Here is a 22,919-nt window from a genome sequence, read left to right on the forward strand (position 1 = left end):
TCAGTCTGTTCTTTGTTTGTTTGACGTCTTCATTAGTCTGTGGGATATGTTTCACACTGTTCGAAGATCAGAGAAATTTGGGCAACTCTGCCTGTGAATCTTCTCTTGAGGTTCACTCTGCACATGGTCTTTGTAAAGTTTCCCAGAAGTCGTGCATTAAAGAAGCCTGTTTAATTTTGTTTAATACAATGGGTCCCCAACTTGCAGTTCCACCTCTCTCCCACCCTCACTCCTCTGCCCCCAACACACACACAGTCTGCTTGACGTATGTGTGGGCACATATGTGGGCACGGTGCGGCAGTGTGGGCAAACCTCCCCCACACTGACGGAAAGGACTCCATGTTCCCACTCACTCTCATCTTGGTTTCCCTTCAACCCTTGATTCTTCCCTTTTTTTTTTAATTTAATAGTTTTATTAGAGTATAATATCCACATCATATATTTTTTTGCACAGAGTTTACAATTCATTGGCCCTCAAACTCTTTTTTATAAATTTGTGTAAAATATAAGTAAATTAAATTGACCATGATAGCCACAATTCCACGATATTTAGTACATCCACAGTGGTTTGCAGCCATCCCTACTATCTAGTTGCCGAACGTTTTCATCATCCCAAAAGGAAACCCAGTACCCGTTATCAGTCATTTCTCCCCAGAGCCCCCAGCCCTGAACAACTACCATTCTACCTGCTGTCTCTACGGCTTTGACCATTTGTATTTGTCCTCGTGTGACTGTCTTGTTTCACTTAGCATCGTGTCTTCGAGGTTCATCCATGTTGTAGTGTGTCAGAATTTCTTTCCTTTTCAAGGCTGAATACTATTCCATTGTATGAATATGCCACATTTTGTTCATCCATTCATCCATCAATGGGCTATTGTTTCCACATTTTGGCTACTGTGAATAATGCTGCTGTGAACGTGGGTGTACAAATATTTGTTCAAGTCCCTGCTTTCACTTCTCGTGGGTTTATACTCAGAAGGAGAATTACTGGATCATATGGTATGTCTAGGGTTTCTTATTTTGGGAATTGCCATACTGTTTTTTATACTGCCGTGTCACTTTATAGTTCCACCAGCAGTGCACAGGTTGGGTTCCAATGTCTTCACATACTTGCCAGCACTGGTTAATTTTTAAAAAGTTGTGTTTTTGTAATAGCCTTCCCAGTGGGTGTGAACTAGTATCTCGTTTTGTTTTTTGCATGTGAGATCTTAGTTCCCTGACCAGGGATTGAACCCATGCCCCCTGCAGTGGAAGTGTGGAGTCTTAACCACCAGACCATCAGGGAAATCCCCTCATTGTGGTTTTGATTTACATTTCTCTAATGATTAGTGATGTTGAGCATCTTTTCATGAGTTTGTTTGCCATCTGAATGTCTTCTGTGGAGAAAGGTCTATTCGGGTCTTTTGCCCATTTTTAAATATGGGTGTTTGTTTTTTGTTATTGATGAACCCTTACTTGTTAACAGATAAGATACTCTCACTGTCATGAACTTATGGGAAAGATATTGACTGGCATTTATTTCTTTATTGCTTTTCTCTCTCCATCATAGTTCCCCATTGGTTATTATTTATTGCTGTCCTAGTTTGTCCTGTTCTCAGACTTGACCCAACAGATCCACTCCTTCCCTCCCCTTCCCACATCCCATGTTGTGGACTCTTGTCTCTTTAGCTGTTGGTTCCTTGGACAGAGAGTTTTATTTAAGCCAACGGCCCCCGTTGCCTTCTTTTTCTTCCTAAGGATTGTCATCTGCTCTCTGATTTTAGCCACAGTTCCTCCACTGAAGCTGCATTTTGGGAGCCCAGGAGCTTCTGGCTCCATAGTTTTTTTGTGGGATTGACACTGATGATGACCTCTTCCTCCTTGTAGCTCCTTTGGTCCCTAGGACACTTCTCTGTGACGGGAGGGGAGTGAGCAGTGGGGTTTAGGCCTGTGGACCTTTGCCTGGCTGTAGATGCTAGCTTTGACTGTGAACTCACTCTAGTGATGTCATTCTGTGGGATTCCCCTCAGTGAAGGAGAACATTAGCACCCACCTCGGAGATGTGTGGTGAGCACTGAATGAGCCATCACATAAAACCTGCTTAGACGCAGTAGTTGGCACATAGGAAGTGTTAGTTTTTAGACACTATTGGAATGTTACATTTGGCCTTCTATATCCGTGGGTTCTGCATCCTTGAATTTAAGCAACCATAGATAGAAAATATTCAGGAAAAGAAATTATAGAAACCTCGCACCTGCAACTGTTTACATAGCATTTACACTGTATTTACGAGCACTGACATAGTACTTACATTGTATTAGGTATTAAAAGTCATCTAGGGACTTCCCTGGTAGTGCAGTGATTAAGAATCTGCCTGCCAATGCAGGGGACACGGGTTCGATCCCTGGTCTGGGAAGATCCCACATGCCATGGAACAACTAAGCCCATGCACCACAACTACTGAGCCTGTGCTCTGGAGCCCTCAAGCCACAACTACTGAGCCCACGTCTCACAACTACTGGAGCCCGCATGTCACTACTGAAGCCTGCATGCCTAGAGCTCATGTTCTGCAACATGAGAAGCCACTGCAATGAGAAGCCTGCGCACCGCAAGGAAGAGTAGCCCCCGCTCGCCACAGCTAGAGAAAGCCCGAACACAGCAGCGAAGACCCAACGCAGCCAAAAATAAATAAATAAAGTAAATAAATTTAAAAAAAAGTAATCAAGAGATGAGTTAAAGTATACAAGAGGATGTGCGTAGGTTATGTGCAAATACTACGTCATTTTATAAGAGACTTGAGCATCCTTGGATTTTGGTATCCGCAGGGGTCCTGGAGCCAATCCCCGTGGATACTGAGGGATGCCTGTAATCTGGTTTTTCTCTTATGTGTCCAGTTGGTCCCTTTTCACCTCCATTTGTTCCCCTCCTGACTCTTGTTTCCTAAATTCTGTTCTTTGCTCCTCATCATTCTCTTCCTAGACATTGTCTTGCTGTCGTCATTTCATTGTCTGCCTTTGTGCAGACAGATTCTCACTAGGTTACCTCTCTACCTTTTAGTAGGAGGCTTCTTGTAGCATGAAACTGTGATGTATGGACATATTTTGGGGAGGACATTTTGACCCTTGTCAGGTCACTCCATGTCAGCTGCCCCCTCATCAGCTCATACACAGCCATGTCAGTTCCACCACAAACCTGGAAGAATTTGACCTTTCACCTATCTCTATGAATTGCGTTATTTTGAAGATGAAATCACAAGTGTCACCCTGCACAGTGGACCTAATAGGACCACATTAAGTGATTATATCCTGAGTAGATGTAAGAAGGGATGGTGGGGCTTTATGAATCAAACAAACTAACGTCATGGAAGTCTTAGGAGTGATTTAGAATGTAGCCTGGTGCTTACTAGTTACTGGATAATGTGAGGTACTTAATTGACTTTCACAAAAACTTTAGAAGGTAGTTAGTATTATCTTACCATTTTAGACTTTTTCCATTTCTCACTTATAGAGATAATAGTCTTTTTTTTTTTTTTGAGATTCCAGAAGTATATTCAACCCTCTGTGGCCAATTGATTTTCTTTCTTTCTTGTTTTTTTAGTGTTTTCCAGCATGTTGTTTTTTTAACATCTTTATTGGAGTATAATTGCTTTACAATGGTGTGTTAGTTTCTGCTTTATAACAAAGTGAATCAGTTAGTCTTAAGACGGTAAATATGCCCAGAGTTTCATAACTAGCAAGTGACTGACTTAAGATTTAACCCATTTCCTTGGATTCCAAACACTTAACATCTTGACTGTCTTCAGTATGTGTCATTTCCCATTTTCCATTTCTCATTTTATTTTTTCCTGCCCCCTCTTCCTATATTTATTGGATATGCTACACCTTAGTCCATTTCAAAGAGAGGATGTGTGTGTATTTATCAATAATATCTTGTTTTAATGTGTGAATTAATTCAATCCTGCTTTTAGTTTTTATTATTCCAACTCTTTTCTATAATTTTCATTTGTTTTCTAAATTCTATGAGAGCTTAGTCCTTTTCTTTAATAATGGAAATACTTAAGGCTATGCATTTGCCTCTGAAAGCAACTTTGAACACATTCTAAGGAATCTTATCTAGTGTTCTCCTTTGTTTTGTTTTATAATTAAACTGTTATTACACCTTTAATATCTCCTTTTCACCTCATAGTTAATTTTCTTTATTTCTAAGTGGTTAGGATTTGATGATCTTGTTAAACTTAATGTTAATTCCTGGTTTTATTGGTTTATTGCTGGGATGATGGCCTGTTGTTTCCCTTTTAAGTCGGTATACAGTTATACTGCTATTCAGAAGTACATGTAGTTATGATAATGGGAATGCTGGCTTAAAATGAAAATTACCAGCATTTGAAAACAGTGCTTATAACTCACTTATTTTAGTCTTAAATTTGAGTTCTCATTTCTCCAACTGATATGTTGTGTTTCTTTTATTATTGAAATAAACTATATATTCTCAATAAAATCCTTAGGGCACATTTCTAGCTTTGTTTTTTATAGGAAAATGGTCCCAGCCTGTTCTGTAACAACCAGCACTCTGTAAAAATGAAGAGCTGTTGTTAAGTGGAACCGTAGGAGTAGCTAACAAATCCGTCAATGTTTAACAATTTTAATGAGCTTTTCAAAAGTGTCATATTTTCACTGTGAATCGTTTCACATTGAAATCTCTAGTTTTCTTGCCAACGTTATCTTTAATGAAAGCTGTGTGCTTCCAGCCAGATTTGGAGCGAAGTGAATGTGAGTGAGCTGGAAGCAGAATCCATAAGAAACCCGTGTCCGAGGGGAAATTTCCTGAGCATGTGGGTCTTGGTTCTGTTAATTCCCTCTGGCAATTTTAGCCACATCCCCCCCATGTCCCAGGGCAGTGACTCATTCAGGACTACTTGGGAATTGGTGACTTAGGTCAGTGAAATGTCTTTCTCACATATTTCTGCTGCTTCTACTGATTCATGGTGTCTGTGCTGGGTTTTCAAGCGAGAAACAGTGAAATACACAAGGAGGTGACTGGCATTTGACCAGGAGATGATGTTTGCATGTTAGTATTTTCTTTTTCCATTTCAGGAAAGGTGGTTTCCATAGATTCATTGAAAAGCTATGATGACCTAGAGGTGGCCAGAAGAGAGAGGGTAGTTCTGGAGAGGTAAGATGAGGCAGAAAAAACTAAGGAAGGATGGGACACAGCTGAATGGAAATAGCCCCCAGCTCTTTTTGACTCTTGAATGTTGTAACCATCTGTCTAGTCTTTGGTAAGAGTTCCTGCCTTTAGAGTTTTCTTTAAACAGAAATAAAAATCAAGTGGGGAACAATTATGGAAAATTATGGAAAAAACATTTTTCCTTTCAGAATATTCATAGAGAGAGGAGGAAGCATGTCCTGACAGATCTAAATGCAATGTGGCTTGTGGGAGGAATTCCACCTAGTACCGTATTGTGTTTGTTGCCTAGCACAGCTCGCACAAGATGCGTTGCAGATATTCCGGCAATAACTGCTTTGAGTAATTTTATTCATTTATTCACTTAGTAAATGTATAAGTGTTCTAGGGCTGACATAACAAGGGACCACATAGCAAGTGGCTTAAACAACAGAAATTTACTGTCTCACAGCTTTGGAGGCTGGAAGTCTGAGATCAAGGTGTCAGCAGGGCTGGTTCTGAGTCCTGTGAAGGAGAATCTGCTCCAGGTTTTTCCTCAGCTTCTGGTGGTTTGATAACAATTTTTGATGTTCCTCGGCTCGTAGAAGCATTACCCTGATCTCTGTCTTCATCTTCACATGGTGCTGTATGTGTGTGTGTGTGCATCTGTGTCCAAATCTCTCTGTTTTCTAAGGACCCCAGTCATATTGGATGAGGGGCCACCCTATTCCGGTATGACCTCATCTTAACTAATTACATCTGCAATGTCCCTATTTCCAAATAAGGTCACATTCTGAGGTCCTGAGGGTTAGGACTTCAGTATACGGACTTGGGGGAACAAAATTCAACCCATAACAGTAAATATTTATTTACGCAGCCAGTGAATGTTTACTGAGCATCTGCTATGTGAAAAGTACGTTATGAGGTATTGAGGTTTAAATAAATACCAATACAATATTTCCTGTCACAAGCCACTTACAGTATAGTATAAACAAATAATGTAGCAACAAATAACTATAATCCGGTGGTGCTATGGTAAAGGTGTGTACAAGGAATTGTGGTGGAGATGACAGGAAAACTTCACTTAAAGGGCAAAGTTTGAGCCGGATCTGAAAGGATTAAAAGGAGATCACTTGGTAGACCATGGGCATTCTGGCCAGAGAGAGCAGAATGGAGGTCTGAAACAAAACAGTGCACTCATGGGACTTTAAGCCATCTTGTGGCAGGAGTGTAGGCTGCACTGTGGAGATGATGGTTGCCACTGGAAAGGTTTTGTTTTAATTGCAGTACAGTTGATTTACAGTATTCTGTTTGTTTCAGGTGTACAGCAAACGTGATTCACTTATATATATGTATATATATATTCACTTATATATTATATATGTATTCTTTTTCATTCTTTTCCATTATAGGTTATTACAAGATATTGAATATAGTTCCCTGTGCTCTACAGTAAATCCTTGTTGTCTACTTTATATATAGCAGTTTGTATCTGTTAATCCCATACTCTTAATTTATCCCTCCCCCACCTCCATTTACGCTTTGGTAACTGAAAGTTTGTTTTCTGTGCTTGTGAGTCTGTTTCTGTTTTGTAAATAAGTTCATCTGTGTTATTTTTTTTAGATTCTACATATAAGTGATATCCTATGATATTTGTCTTTCTCTGTCGGACTTACTTCACTTAGTATGGTCATCTGCTGGTCCATCCATGTTGCTGCAAATGGCATTATTTCATTCTTTTTTAAAGGCTGAGTAATAGTCCATGGTCACTGGAAAGTTTTAAGCACTGGAATGACACTACTGGACTTGTGGTTTTGCAAAGTTCTGATTGACAGCATAGAGGCTTCAGTGGAGGTGGTTAAGTCCAGAGTTTGTGCGGTGAAACAGTCAAAATGGGCTTGAGTTTGGCGCTTGTGAGTGGATTCTAAGGCCCTTCAGCCTGAAAAGAGGAGTGGAATTTGAGATGTCTATGGGAGGTCCATTTGGCATTTGGATTTGGAGATAGGCAAAAAGTGCGGAAAGACAGTATGGATTAGGGGATGATTTTGTGTACAACCGGAGTGGGGGGTGGATAAGGGAGACCATGCCAAGTAACAAGAGAGGGTCGGCAGCACACCTGAATTTTAGGGGCAAGATGAGTAGCAGAGCCAACAAAGGAGAGTCAGAGTGAAAAATCAGAGTGATCAGAGGAGAAGCAGATGAGCCAGCATAGAAGCCAAGGACTGTGGCTGTTATGAGAAGAAACACCCAACATCTCCAGCAGGTTATGGAAGATGAAGCCTGCGTGGAGCTCATGTGCCTTGTGGCTCAGTCTTGACGTTATATCTTTTACAGTCTCATCTGATATATATGAAAATATCAGCCGTTTCATATCCAAAAGGCAAGTAGAAGCTTTGCTGAAATCTTTCAAAGGATGCCAAAGGCGATTCCATTCCTAATGCCCAACAACATCTTAAATTCTCCCTGCTCTTTCCCTGTAATCTGCCACCTTCCAAGTTACCCAGTCCCCGTCCTGTAAATTCTCCAACATCTCTCCAATCCAGCCCTCACTAGCTCTTTCTTTCACCCCAGCACCTCTTATCTTCCATGTTGATTCTGTTCTGTTCTACTAGTAACTCTCCACCTTTTCCAGTATTTCTCAATTCTTCGCTCATCCGTGACCCTAATTCTTTGCAAGGAACAAGCTGGTAAAGACAGCATTTTTGGCAGAAGTGTGGAGGAGGGATAGACTATCGGTATTCCTCCGTTAATCCGTTCCTGACCCAAAGCAGGCTATTGGTGACCTTTGGTAGAGTGCTTTCAGGTAAGCAATGGGGGTAGAGGCAGATAGCAGTGTGTTGAAAGTTAATTAATTGTGGGATAAGGCTGTACAAAATGGTGAGTACAGGCTGTTTATTCCAGAAGCTTGATTTGGAAGGGAAAGAAAATAAAGGCTGACCAGAAGATGTTAGGTTATTGAGATAAGGTCCTTTAAACATTTTTTTGGAGTGAATTTTTGTTTTGCAATCATACTTACAGCAGAGATTCATGTAGGCCGTGGCTGTCATCTTAAGAGGAAAATACAATACCGTTTGCATTGCTCATTATTATTATTATTTTTAAAGGGTTTTTTTTTTTTTTTTTTTTTTGATGTGGACCATTTTTAAAGACTTCTAAGTCTTTTTTGTTACAATTTTGCTTCTGTTTTACGTTTTGGTGTTTTGGCCATGAGGCATGTGGGATCTTAGCTCCCCAACCAGGGATCGAACCCATACCCCCTGCATTGGAAGGCAAGGTCTTAACCACTGGCCCATCAGGGAAGTCCCACATTGCTCATTATTAATATGTATTGTCATTGGAACTGATGAAGAAGAAATTCACAGTACTCCCAGGCCAGGAGCCTGGATCCCAGAACATGGACATTTACTACTAGAGAGGCTTAAACATTATGAGGACAGGGTGAGGTATGAATGTGGGTCCACCTTGAGGGGAAGGAATGAGCTAAGCGATGGGGCTTATTGATGCAGGGAAAAGTGCCTTTTGTTTTATGCTCATAGACTTTACCCAGATTACTTATTCAATAAATATTTGTGTACCACCTACCATTTCGTTCCCATTGTTCTAGGCCTTGGGGTTCCTAGGGCTCCTGGGGCTGTAGCAGGGCAGATATAATATCCCATCATTCCTTTGCTAATTTTTTTCTTAACCCAAAGATTCCCAGAGGGAAGTGGCTATTGAATTCTTCTATTAAAAGGCTGAGGATTTAGGTCTGGAAACAGGGGAGTGGCTGTCATTATTTATCTAAATGGGGAGGTGGATGTAGACAGGTGGCTCCGTCCATCACAGGAGGACCATGAGGGTTTGCCGTGACTAGCTGTCTTACACCTTGGCCCTTTGGTAATAAGGGAACCCTAAAAAGTATGTGTGACTCAGCAGCGCCTGTTGCCACTGTGGTGAGGTGATCCCAAGTTCAGAAATGTAGGGAAAGGTCAAGTTTAAATTAGTGAATGGTTATGTGCAATGGCATTCACTTTCTTTGCTTCTCCACTTCATAAAACTAGAAATACAAGAAGGTTAACAGAATATTGCCATGGAATACTGCCTGCACTAGGATCTGGGTAGGAATGTTTGTAACCGGCACAATATTTATACACATGTGGCAGTTGTGAAACTTGTTATTAGGGTGTCATGTGGAAATCTGCTTTCTTAAGAAGACTATAAAAATGTTTGCCCAATCCTTCCTCCCAGTTGCTAATTCTCCTCAAACGTCTATGTTTTACTCTTCATGGCTGGTCTTTGTAAATGAAAGTTTGGGTTGAACAGTCTTGGGAGTTTGAGGGAAGTCTCTTGGCAACTGTGTAGGTCAGTGTTTGAATCAAAAAAGGGGTCTAAACCCTCCCCCATCAGTGAGTCTTTTGGCCGAGTGTCATGGCCTCAACATTTTGTCCAGACCCTGGGCACAGGGATCTGCTTCAGGCCAGGCCAAGTGATCTTGAACCCAACAGGCAGAAGTCACGAGGTTTTCTCTACTTCTACTAGAAAAACAAAGCTCCTTTCCTAGTCATATGTCCTCAGTAGAATCCGCCCACTTTCTTAAAGACAATCAGCAAGTAATGACAGGCTGGGGGAAGCTATGTGATTACTATAGGAAAAAATGACAGGCGTAAGTATTCATCACACTGAGGTAGAAATCACCCACTTGTTACAAGAGCATCCACTGTGAAGTCAGATTGTTCTACCACACCTCCTGCAATGAAGTCAAGGGCCTGAAATAGCCCACAGTTCAAAGGACATTCCAGCAGAAGACAGATGATAATAATCGCAGTTACCGTGGGCAGCTCAAGAATGGACCTGCCTATGTGGATGAGACTGTTGATGTTTGGCTTCAGCTTTTCACCTGTCTGCTTGCAGATTTCTGTGATTGTCTGCTGTCAGGATTGAGAGGGAGCTGTGAGTGATGAAATCCGTGGTGAGAAGTCATCCCACAATGAGAAGAAGTTGTGGGTTGAGGGCGATCTACGTGTGTCGTGGAGGGCGCAGGTGCGAGTCAAGAGGCAGTTCTGCCAGAGGTGTATCTGCTCCTGAAAGAGTCACTCTGCTGTGTGACAGGTCACATAGGTTTTTGCATTTTGTGTCTGGACGGCCATGGTGTATTACTGTGTGTGCGTGATTTTCTGAACAAGGACTATCTGTCTCTCTGTTTGAAACTGAAGTGTAGTTGATTTACAATGTTGTGGTAATTTCTTCCATATAGCAAAGTGATTCAGTTATACATATGTATATTATTTTTCATATTCTTTTCCATTACGGTTTATCACAAGATATTGAATATAGTTCCCTGTGCTGTACAGTAGGACCTTGTTGTTTATCCATTCTATGTATACCAGTTTGCACCTGCTAATCCCAAACTCCCAATCCTTCCCTCTCCCAGTCCCCTCCCCCTTGGCAACCACCAGTCTATTCTCTATGCCCCTGATATTGTTTCTGTTTCATAGGTTCATTTGTGTCATATTTTAGATTCCACATATAAGTGATAGCGTATGGTATTGGTCTTTCTCTTTCTGACTGCACTTAGTACGATATCTCTAGTTGCATCCATGTTGCTGCAGATGACTTTATTTCATTCTTTTTTATGGCTGAGTAATATTCCATTTGTATATATGTACCACATCTTCTTTATCCATTCATCTGTCATGGACATTTAGGATGTTTGGCTATTGTCTTGGCTGTTGTAAATAGTGATGTAACGAACATAGGGGTGCGTGTATCGTTTTGAATTGTAGTTTTGTCTGGGAGTGGGATTGCTGGATCATATGGTAATTCTAGTTTTAGTTTTCTAAGGAACCTCTGTACTGTTTTCCACAGTGGCTGCACCAACTTACATTCCCACCAACAGTGTAGGAGGGTTCCCCTTTCTCCACACCCTCTCCAGCACTTGTTATTTGTAGACTTTTTAATGATGGTCATTCTGACCAGCATGAGGTGATACCTCATTGCAGTTTTGATTCACATTTCTCCAATAATTAGCTATGTTGAGCATCTTTTATGTGCCTATTGACCATCTGTATTTCTTCTTTGAAGAAATGTCTCTTTAGGTCTTCTGCCCATTTTTCGATTGGGTTGTTTGTTTTTTTGTTGTTGAGTTATGTGAGCTGTTTCTATATTTGAAATCAAGCCCTCGTCGGTCGCATCATTTGCAAATATTTTCTGGCATTCTGTAGGTTGTCTTTTTGTTTTCTTTATGGTTTCATTTGCTGTGCAAAAGCTTGTAAGTTTGATTAGGTCCCATTTGTTTATTTTCATTTTTATTTCTATTGCCTCGGGAGACTGACCTAAGAAAACATTGGCACGATTTATGTCAGAGAAAGTTTTGTCTATGTGCTCTTTTAGGAGTTTTACAGTGTCATGTCTTATGTTTAAGTCCTTAAGCCATTTTGAGTTTATTTTTGTGTGTGGTGAGAGGGTGTGTTCTAACTTAATTGATTTACATGCTGCTGTTTAGCTTTCCTAACCCTTGCTGAAGGGACTGTCTTTTTCCCATTGTATGTTCTTGCCTCCTTTGTGGAAGATTAATTGGCTGTAGGTGTGTGGGTTTATTTCTGGGCTGTCTGTTCCGTTCCATTGATCTACATGTCTGGTTTTTTTTTTTTTGTGTGTGTGTGTGTGTGGTTTTTTTTTTTTTTTTTGCGGTACATGGGCCTCTCACTGTTGTGGCCTTTCCTGTTGTGGAGCACAGGCTCTGGACGCGCAGGCTCAGAGGCCATGGCTCACAGGCCCAGCCGCTCCACGGTGTGTGGGATCTTCCTGGACCAGGGCACGAACCTGTGTCCCCTGCATCGGCAGGCAGACTCTCAACCACTGCACCACCAGGGAAGCCCTACATGTCTGGTTTTGTGCCAGTACCATGCTGATTTGATTACTATAGCTTTGTAGTATTGTCTGAAGCCTGGGATGGTTATGCCTCCTGCTTTGTTCTTTTTCTTCAGGATTGCTTTGGCAATTCTGGGTCTTTTATGGTTCCATATGAATTTTAGGATTATTTGTTTTCATTCTGTGTAAAAGGTCATGGTAATTTGATAGAGATCGCATTAAATCCGTAGATTGCTTTGGGTAGAATGGGCATTTTAACAGTATTAATTCTTCCAATCCAAGAGCATGGGATATCTTTCCATTTCTTTGAATCATCTTCAGCTTCCTTTATTAATGTTTTATAGTTCTCAGAGTATAAATCTTTCACCTCCTTGGTGAGGTTTATTCCTAAGTATTTTATTTTTGGGGTTGCGATTTTAAAAGGTATTTTTTTTTTACATTCCCTTTCTGATATTTCATTGTTGGTGTAAAGAAATGCAACAGGTTTCTGTACATTAATCTTGTTTCCTGCTACCTTGCTGAATTTGTTTATCAGTTCTAGGAGCTTTTGTGTGGAGTCTTCAGGGTTTTGAAAGAAGGCTGTCTTCCATCCTCTTAATCATCCTGTCTACCTCCTGGCACCAATAGGCAGATCTGTGCCCTGTGTGTGCCCTTCGTTCCCTGTCTTTCTTCTTGCACAGCTTTTTATTCCCCTTCTTGCTAAAGCAGCCTAACTTAGGTTTCTGAATGCTCCTAAAAACAGTCCAGACTTTGCCTCTAGTAACCCACCAGCCTCCTCAGTGTGAACAGCAGGGGGTGAAACTCTTGATATGGCTTCTTCCTCTTCCATTGAAATACACCAGGTTCTATTTCTTCTGAGAGATTATTGAAGTCCTATGCAATGTTCATAAAGCAAAAATACTTAATGCACTGAAAAATTTTGTAAACAGTTTAATCCTCAGGAGATGCCATATAAACCAAGTGTTTGTTTTCATGTAAGAAACTGTTATCCAAGTTGCAAAGAAGCATGATTTGGCCTTTGGAGACTTGGGTGGCTTCTCTATTCATTCAGATCTTTCCTTTGGGTTTCTTGGAGTCAAATACTGTGAGTCAGCAGATGCTACAATGACAGAAAATATGGAAGATGGTCCCTGCTCTGTCCTTCTGGAGTGATCAGCCAGTGAGAAAGGTGGGCAGTAGTCCAAAGTCTGCACAAAGAAATGATAAAATCCCATTCATGAAACTGATAAAATACCATGCAGTGGGTGGCGGAAGTAAAGGAGAGAACACCACTGCTGAGGAATGGGCCCTGAAGGGTAAGGTAGAGCAGAGTGGGGTGGGCGGGGGTGTGGCAGAGGCTTTGGAAACTCACACAAGGAAGGCCATTTGCACAGGAGGGAAGGATCTGAAAGGGAGCAAGCGTGGCCTGAGAGGAGAGGCAGGGAGAGGTCAACTGGAACAGAGAATGCAGGATGTGAGCTGTTTTATAAGGAGCTCGGTGGATGAGTGGATGGTCATCTTAAAGATCCACTGAACTTATTTGTCAAGAATTGAAATTTCAAGCCATGAAGAGTTCAGATGCATTACATACAGCGCAGTCCAACCTGAATCCTGCCTACTGTTGCCATGGCCTCCTGTTGAGGGCGCTTCATGTAAGTCGAAATCTGGGCAGGCCGTATTTCCAGAATGATCACACTCCCTTGTTTTAGTGATTTTTCTTCCTTCTCTCCCCCATGCCTGTGGTTTGCACGCTGAATCCCTATCACTCTCGAATTTCTTATTGAGACCCGATTCCAGCATTCTAGATTCTGTGACTCTACCATTCAGGTCGAAGGAGTCCAGAATAATTGGGGAGAAGATGTTCTTTGAGAAAAATCTCTTGTATTTGTTTTCAGAGTGTTTTATATGGGGCTAAAGAATACTTTATTTCACCGGACTCAGGCAGTCAAAGAGTTTTTCCAAAAATTTCAGATTTTTCTAACCTGGTTATTGCACAGAAGAATAAGCAAGGATGTGTTCTGCTGTATCCTTTTTTGGTATGTTATTAATTTGTTTTGTTTCATTTTTGGTCAGAAGAAGGGTCCTTACTCTTAGCTTATTGAAATCATTAGAAGCTTATTGTCTTTAAAAACCCATTGTAGATTGGCTTTCTTAAATCTATGGACACCATTTTTTGGTTCTTTTCGACACTGTGGATAAAACTGTTCAACAAAATTAAAATTGTTCATTGTTATTTGGGCTGTTCAGAAAAGAATGCTTCAGAGGCTTAAAAGAAATAGGTTCAAAATACCTTGAGTTGGGCCCTTGTTTTCTTAAGGATTGGGAGCCGCAAGTAAAGGCATTATTATTATTATTTTTGAAATAAAGAAGTCTTCAGCAGTGGGTAGATTGCAGAGTGAGGGGACGGAGCCTGAATGGAGTATGGACCCCTGCAAACACACGTCTCTGTCTCACTGTCAGAATTCCAGTCGCAAGGCCCGGTGGGGTGATCTTTTCCACAGTCGGGAGAGAAAAAGACAGAAGGTCCAGAAATGGAGCTTCCCAGTGGAAAGCACAACTGATAGCCTGGAAAGGAGCGATGCTTTCCTCTGGATAATAGTTCATATAATTGAGGGAAATCTAAGGAGACCCCCTGGGACCAGCAGTACCTTTCAGGTAGTGAACGCTGGGAGATGGTCCCTGGTATGGACTGAATTGTGTCCCCGCCAAGTTCACACGTGTGCGATAGTGTTTGGAGCTGGGGCCTTTGGAAGGTAACTAGGTTTAGTTTTAGTGCATTCTCTTTGCCTCTCTCTCTCCTCTCTCCCTCTCATCCCTCCCTCTTTCCTCACTGTGCCACGTGAGGACACATGGAGACATCGGCCATCGCAAGCCAGGAAGAGAGCTCTCACTGGAACCCAGCCCTGCTGGCAGCCTGATCTCAGACTTTCAGCCACCAGAACTGTGAGAAAATAAATGTCCGTGGTTTAAGCCTCCTTTGACTATGGTGTTTTGTTACGGCAGCCTGACCTGCCTAAAATGCCAACCCCTAAAATGCCTTCCTAAAACTAAACATTTATTGGTTCTGAGACCAGGGATCGTTGGTATGAATCTCTGGGCTCTGTTTTCTCAGTCACTTGATGTGGTTGGAGCTGTCATATTCAAAGTAAGCGGAAGGCTTCTGTGTTGTATTATGGATGGGGAGAGAGGCCCCACTGGACCCCAGACTCAGCAGTCCGTAAAGCCTAGAGAAGCCGGCCCCCTGATGTCCTCAGAAAAGCCAAACTCCTCATGTGCTTCTCAAGGCCGTGCCGGCCCCCAGCCTCACTTCCAAGCTTTCCCTTTGCATGTTGCCCTGTTTCTGGGACCCATGGGCCTCCCCAGAGCAGCAATCCTGAGCACCCTCGGGTAGGACTTCTGTTCTCTCCTCTGTGCTGTCAAAGCAAAGCCAGAGCTGGACAGCAGATAAAGCAGGAAGAACACATTTTATTCCAGAACTATCGCGATAGGGGAAATGAGACCTCAGTACAGAGCTGGGCTCAGCTCGGAGTACGGCCCGGACAAGTGGGGATTTATAGCCGAGGAGCAGGGTGTGGGATCCGTGGGTAGGAAATTACTGAGAGGAAGCATCAGGGGTCAGGGGGATTCTGGCTAAACTGAACTTGACAGGATCCTTGCTGATGGTGGGCCCCAAGCCTGGGGGGATAAGGAAGTTGACCAGATATCGAGGATGGGAGACTCTGGCTAAACCCACTTAGCAGGATTCTTGCTGAAATTGGGTGACACAGAGATTACGTGGGAGTTCAAGGCTGAGGCCTCGTTGGGAAATGGATTCAGAAGAGCCTGACGAATTTGGTCAGGGAGAGGGTCTGTCAGGTCCGCAGACCTCCTTGTTGTGTCGTGTCGTACTTAACAGCTCTGCTCATCCTGTGGGCTGCGAGCCCCTCAAAAGTTCGCCTTCTTCATCCTGGAACCCGGGGCCCCCCGGACCCCTGCCGGGTACAGAGGAAGTGCTCGGAAGAGGTTCTCTGAGGCAGTGAAAGGGTCTGGGATGAGGGCGCAGGGCTCGCTCCCTCCCGACAGCAAGGGGCTACACTGAAAGCTCTTCCAATGGGAAGCGTTCCTGTCCCAGCTGGTCAGCCTCAAAGGATGGGCACAGGATGCCCCTGAGGCCACGTCGGTGGGGACACTTCACCAGTATCATTTCCTACAGCCACCGGCAGCATGAGAGCTGAATGGTAAATGGAATTTTTGTTCACGGTTCTTGGTTGAGCTCATGAGGTGATGTGAAAGGCACAGAAAGAAACCATTCGTTGTGGGGTTGGGACGTTCAAATTCCCTTCTTGCCAAAGAGGAGGCCCCAGGCGCCCTCTAAACACCTCTGTGTGCAGACTCCAGCCACTGGCTCAGCGATGACCCACAGTGTCAAAGGCAGCTGGTGTGCGTGGCCACAGCCCAGGGATGCCTCCCGGGGAGGGGCTGCCTCCCCTGAGCTGCCACAGGGAGCCAGAACAGATGGTCTCGAACATTTTTTAAATGGGAGAGGGGCTGAAGTAGAGTTGATGGTTTCTATTGTTAAGTAGAAAAAATTCTAAAAATGGTCAGCCACCATCACCATTTTTTTCATAAAATGCAAAAATATATTTTACTAAGAAAAGTGGTAAAAATGTGCGAAGTTTCCACTCCACTTGACCCCAGCCCTGACTCCCAGGCCCTCGAGGGAAGGATAGATAAAAAAAACTACCGTAACCTTTTTAGAGGGACTGGAAATGTGAAGATGACCTCACCCAGCGCCTCAGGTATCCACGGTGCCGTCTTTCGCCTCCTGGAATCACTGCCATCATTAGTTTTGAAGTGTGACCGTCCCTCAGCTCAGGTATGAGAGCCTCTGTCCACCAGTGGTGACAGAAGACCCTGAGCGCCAGAATAGGACTAATAAAGTGGATCTGACACCTTGGATGGGACAAAAATTACATCCTTATTTTCATGAACCTTTCACTGAAATTTAGCACTTCCTTCCATCATGAATATGGCACGGTATTAGTTTCCTAGGGCGGTGGTAACAAAGAACCTCAAACCGGGGGCTTAGGACCAGAGGAGATGGGATGGTGTGACCGCAGAGAGAGAACAGGTACTTATCTTCTCACAGCTCTGGAGGCTGGAAGTTGGAGGTCAAGGTACGGGCAGAATTGGTTCCTTCTGAGAGCCGTGAGGGAGAGTCTGTCCCAGGCCTTTCCCCCAGCTTCTGCTGGTTGGCTGGCAATCCTTGACGTTCCTTGGCTTCTACAAGCATCACCCTAATCTCTGTCTTCATCTTCACATGGTGTTCTTCCTGTGTGCTTATCTGTGTGCAAATTTCCCCCTTTAATAAGGACCCCAGTCATAAGTGGACGAGGGCCCGCTCTAATAGACCTCATTGTAACTTGGTAAAGACTCTCCAAATCAGGTCACATTCTGAGGCTCTGGGGATTAGGGCTCCAACATAGGCGTTTTGCGGGGGGCGGGGGGCAGGGCACAGGTCAGCCCCTAACAGGCACCGACCCACTCAGCAGTGGAGCCCGCGACTTTGCCTCCGAAAAAGCTCATCGGCATTTGCACAGCATAGTAGTCTGTGGACCCTTCCAAGTACGGGCGGAGCTCATGCTGCCTTCAAAATGAAGATAGTTATTAGACATGGAGCTACAAATCATTATCAGATACAATACTAAAGGGCATTCCAGCACAGAAGATTTTTTTTCTTATAAAACTATTTTTAAAGAAATTGATGTATTTCGATGTTGTTAACATGATAGCCCAAAGACAGCGTCCACTTGATGCCTGAGATCCAGCACACTGTTGCTCTGACCCACGACAGTAGTGCAGGTTACCCTCACCAGCATTTATGCAGAGCAGGGAGTTCTAGTTTTTGCCAATTGAGAGTGTCATGTGTATGAGGAGATTCCACCCTACAGACAGCTGCGGGACTCCAGGGGGACTCCAAGTCCCCTCCAAGCTGCGGAACTTCTTTCCCTCACAAACCGGGTAGAAACACATTCATTGCTCCAGGGTTCGAAGCTGTGTGTCTTCTTATGGCTCCATTTCTATAAGATAATCTGTAGTTTGGATTCATGCTGTATTTTCTTTCAGTGACTAAGTTTAAAAGGCTTGGGTTTTGTTCAGCAGCATAGAATATTACTTTGGTACACTTTTAAAAGTATTTTGATACATTTGTTTCAACATCGTTGATTTCCTTTGTAATCCTGTATCATTTATTTTATGAACTGTGGTGAAAGGTTCCATGATATAAAAATGTTTGTGGAGGGTTTGTGGCTCCTGCTGGCTTCGGGAAGAACTTACTTACACAGAGAACTGTAGGAGACCCAGTTCTGTTCCTCTCGCTGGCTGTCCAAGAGCCCACTGTCCTCTGAACACTGAGGACACTGTCCTCTGAACCCACCCGGCTGCGTTTTCTCTCCGGTGCCCTTGAACCCTCTGTGGATGTGGCCTGTGATGCAAGCAGCCAGCCAGGAGGGAGGCTCTCAGGGCAAATCTGGACCACTCTTCCCACGCTTCTCCAGGCTGGGGTCATCCCGGGGGCAGGGCGCCCTCTGCTTGTGTGTGACAGAATCCCTCTGGCAAGGTGGACTTGAAGGGGCGAACTGAGGTGACATTATGGGGTGCCCCCCAACCTGCCAACGGGCACACTTTGATTAGAAGTTGTCAGGAGGGTGAAAATTCCCCCCTGCCCCTCTTGAGTTCTAGTGGCTGGACTCATAATAAAACTGACATAAGACAGACGAACAGGAGAAAAAGAAACAAATTTTACCTTTTGTGTACGGAAGGAGATCTCATAGAAATGGGACTTGAGAAGTGGCTAAAAAGCAGGCAGCTTTGAAAGCTTTGAGACTATAAATTTGTGGGGAATTGACAAGATAAAGAAACTTAGGTTTGGGGTGCTCTGTTAGGGAAGAATATAAACGGAGTTTGGGCTGGGGTAATACAGAAGTGACAAGATCTGTTTATATAGGTTTCTCAGCCCTGGATTCCCCGTCTCTGGACATAAAGGTGTTCTTCTACCTCTAGATGCAGGGGGGTGCATCTTTCACATGGGAGATTTATTTTTTTTGATTTCAGGGAGACAGAAAGGAGGGTCAGAGTGTCCCTTGTGCATTGGCTGTTTCTTAAGTAACCGTAATTCAAGATAATCCATACGCCATTGAGGCATATTTTGGAGCGACCTGCCCTGAGCCCCCAAAAAGTCATGACAGGAGTAATTATCACCAGGCAGGCATGATTCTCCCCAGTTGGAGACATAGACACAGGTGTGGAGTATTTAAATACCCTGTGTCAAATTACAAACTGTTGTGATCCAGCCAGATGTGCACAAGATCTTTTCTTTCCAAATTCCCGGATCTTTCCATCCCAGCAGGCTGCCTGAAGTTAACAAAAGAGGACTTTTTTTTTTTTTTTTTAAATCGGCTCTGCAGCATCTTAAGCTGATTTAAAATGGAAAATGGAGTGGGTACCGATTTGGCAATTAATGAAATATTGAAGCATCGTCATAGCAACCTCATACTTGATTAAGGAGCCTGCCTTTCATATCTGGCCAACTGGTGTGTTAAAGCAACCGTCAGTGCTTTAGAGTTTATAGAAAAAGCAAATCCCAGGCTTTATTTCCTGGGGTTGTATTAATCCTATTTTTAATTTTCTGTATATTATGATGTTTTGACATTTTAAAAAAACCTTTCTGGCTGGGCGGAAGAGCTGTCAGTTCTTAGAGATCACAAAGTACCCAGCCAGGAACTTGTCTTTAACGTGTAAATGAGCCCATCTGGAGCCCCACTTCCTCTCCATGGCCCTGGGGCCCCAGGAGAATATTCCTGTGCCTCAGTCATCCCAGGGCCAGGCACCAGGCAACTAAGGGCACCCCTGTAGCCCAAGGCCCACCAAAATTATTTAAACTAGCCGATCCTAAAGTGTTCACCCTGTCCTGTCTCGAAGGGTCCTGGCCTTAGTCCCCATTATCTGTAGGGGTCTTCTGGCCATCACAGGGCAGGTCACCATCCTCATGGAAAACGAGGGACCCAAAAGTGTCATGTTTCAAAGGCAGGTCTGTCTGTGGTCGCTTACTCAGCTGCTGTCCCCATCCCATCCTTAGAGACCTGTAGCTCAATGCTTAGTCAAAAATAATAAAAGACAACCCTCAGAATGGGAGAAAATATTTGCAAATGAAGCAACTGACAAAGGATTAATCTCCAAAATTTATAAGCAGCTCATGCAGCTCAATAACAAAAAACCAACCCAATTCAAAAATGGGCAGAAGACCTAAATAGACATTTCTCCAAAGAAGATATACAGACTACCAACAAACACATGAAAGAATGCTCAATGTCATTAATCATTAGAGAAATGCAAATCAAAACTTGAATGAGATACCATCTCACACAAGTCAGAATGGCCATCATCAAAAAATCTAGAAACAATAAATGCTGGAGAGGGTGTGGAGAAAAGGGGACACTCCTGCACTGCTGGTGGGAATGTAAATTGATACAGCCACTTTGGAGAGAAGTATGGGGGTTCCTTAGAAAACTACAAATAGAACTACCATATGACCCAGCAATCCCACTACTGGGCATATACCCTGAGAAAACCATAATTCAAAAAGAGTCATGTACCAAAATATTCATTGCAGCTCTATTTACAATAGCCCGGAGATGGAAACAACCTAAGTGTCCATCATCGGATGAATGGATAAAGAAGATGTGGCACATATATACAATGGAATATTACTCAGCCATAAAAAGAAACGAAATTGAGCTATTTGTAATGAGGTGGATGGAGACACAAGAGGGAAGAAATATGGGAACATATGTATATTATAACTGATTCACTTTGTTATAAAGCAGAAACTAACACACCATTGTAAAGCAATTATATTCTAACAAAGATGTTAAAAAAAAAAAAAACCAAGCAAGGAGCACTTGATCCCACTCCCCTAAAGCCCCTGGGGAGGTTGCTTAGTTCAGCTTCGATCACAAATGTCCCACTCCACATCCTCAGGCACTTTTAGGTGTGGCTGCCTACTGACCTGCTCAGTCTCTTCCTTAAACCAAATAATCACAAAATCAGGATGCTGCCCGCGGCTCTCCTGAGTGTAGACCACAGCCGCTCTGAGCTTGATTGGGACACCTGGCCAAGGGAGGCCCTGTGCACAGCAGAGGCCATCAAGGGCTTATCAGGAAAACATCCAAAAGGATAAAAGCAAACAAACAACAGTTGGGGATGGACAGGAGATACAAAAGAAAAAAAAGAAAAATTAAGCTGCTTAGAGATACCAGCCGACCAACCATTCTCAAAAATTTTGCTTAAGGAAAAAATAAAAGAGGGAAGGGTTTTCTCCAGGAGAGGTCCCTGCAGACACTGAGGTTTCCCTTCCTTCCTCTTATTATTATTATTTGTGGTACGCGGGCACGAACCCGCGTCCCCTGCATCGGCAGGCGGACTCTCAACCACTGCGCCACCAGGGAAGCCTTCTTATTGACCTGAGAGAGAAACTGATGATGTGACTTTGGGTGGCTAAATCCTCAAGCAAAAAACAAACAACTCCCACCCCAATACAGCTTTAGGAGGCTACAAGACCAAGAGAAAAAAAAAAAAAGGGAAACTGAAATTTTTTTTCCTGAGCAAATGGCAGGTCTAACCAACATTACTAGAGCCCTAGATTACCTAATGATTTCAAAACACACTCCTAGATACAGAGGGAGAAACTGGAGAGGGAATTAAATAAATTATGGATACATAGAATATTTTAATATAAATATATAACACGTTGTGTAACTGCTAAAACAAATTTTTGATTACAATATTTAATACTAATAAATATTGATATAAGCATTTTACTATTTTTACTATTAAATAGTTAATTATTAATACAGTTCATGAAAATGATTATATATGATTATATAACTAAATTAGACAAAGATTTCCTATACATAGATACTAAAGAATATATAATTATGTAACTAAATTAAAACCAAGTTCCATAATTTGATCCAGTTAAAAACCCAAAATTTGCATACTAAAAAACATTGTGACAAAAAATAAAAAAGGCACTTATCGGCTTTTGTGCTTGTACCGCAGAGTTTCTCAAATTAACTTTAACATTTGCTTAAATGCACAAATTAACAAAACTTCATGGACTTAGTACTGGGCCTCAAATTATAGTTATATCTGAGGATCCCACTGAATTGAAACATTGTAGCCCCATACTCTTAAAAAAGTAACTACACATCAAATGCAGGAGACATGGGTAGACTCTGTTGTCTTGCCTAAATCACCCGTCATCATGGCACCCATTGCTTTGAAATATTCCAAATTGGACATAGGTGGTCTGACACAATAAATAATGAATTAAAATAAAAGGACTTTTTTTTGGACACTTACAAATTGGCTTAGTAAAATGGAATCCCATAAACACCCAGTTAAAATAGTTAATATGGCTCCATGTACGTTAATACAGAGCCTTATTAATTATATGAAATCTGATGAATAAAGTGTGATTATCCCCACTGTTTCTCCATTTGACAGCTCAGTTTTCCTTGTTCTGGAATCTGGAAAAAATAAAGGGCGCCTCATGGTGGATTCCTACAATCTCTTTTTTTTTTTCCATGAAACAAACAAGTATTTCTTTCAAGTTAACCAAAATACATTCTGTGTTAAAACACAATTTTTGTATAGATACAGTTGTATTTAAAAAACTCATAACGGTTTTCTTACCAATATTTTTGCATTCATAATATAAAAGTGAAATAAAGTACTAAGGAGAGCGCTCTTTTTTATTTTTTAATATTTATTTATTTATTTGTTTGTTTTTTTTTGCGGTAGGCGGGCCTCTCACTGTTGCGGCCTCTCCTATTGCGGAGCACAGGCTCCAGACGCACAGGCTCAGCGGCCATGGCTCACGGGCCCAGCCGCTCCGCGGCATGTGGGAT

The sequence above is a fragment of the Neophocaena asiaeorientalis genome, unplaced genomic scaffold, assembly GCF_003031525.2.
Source record: "Neophocaena asiaeorientalis asiaeorientalis breed wild unplaced genomic scaffold, Neophocaena_asiaeorientalis_V1.1 scaffold45, whole genome shotgun sequence".
Classification (NCBI taxonomy): Eukaryota; Metazoa; Chordata; class Mammalia; order Artiodactyla; family Phocoenidae; genus Neophocaena; species Neophocaena asiaeorientalis.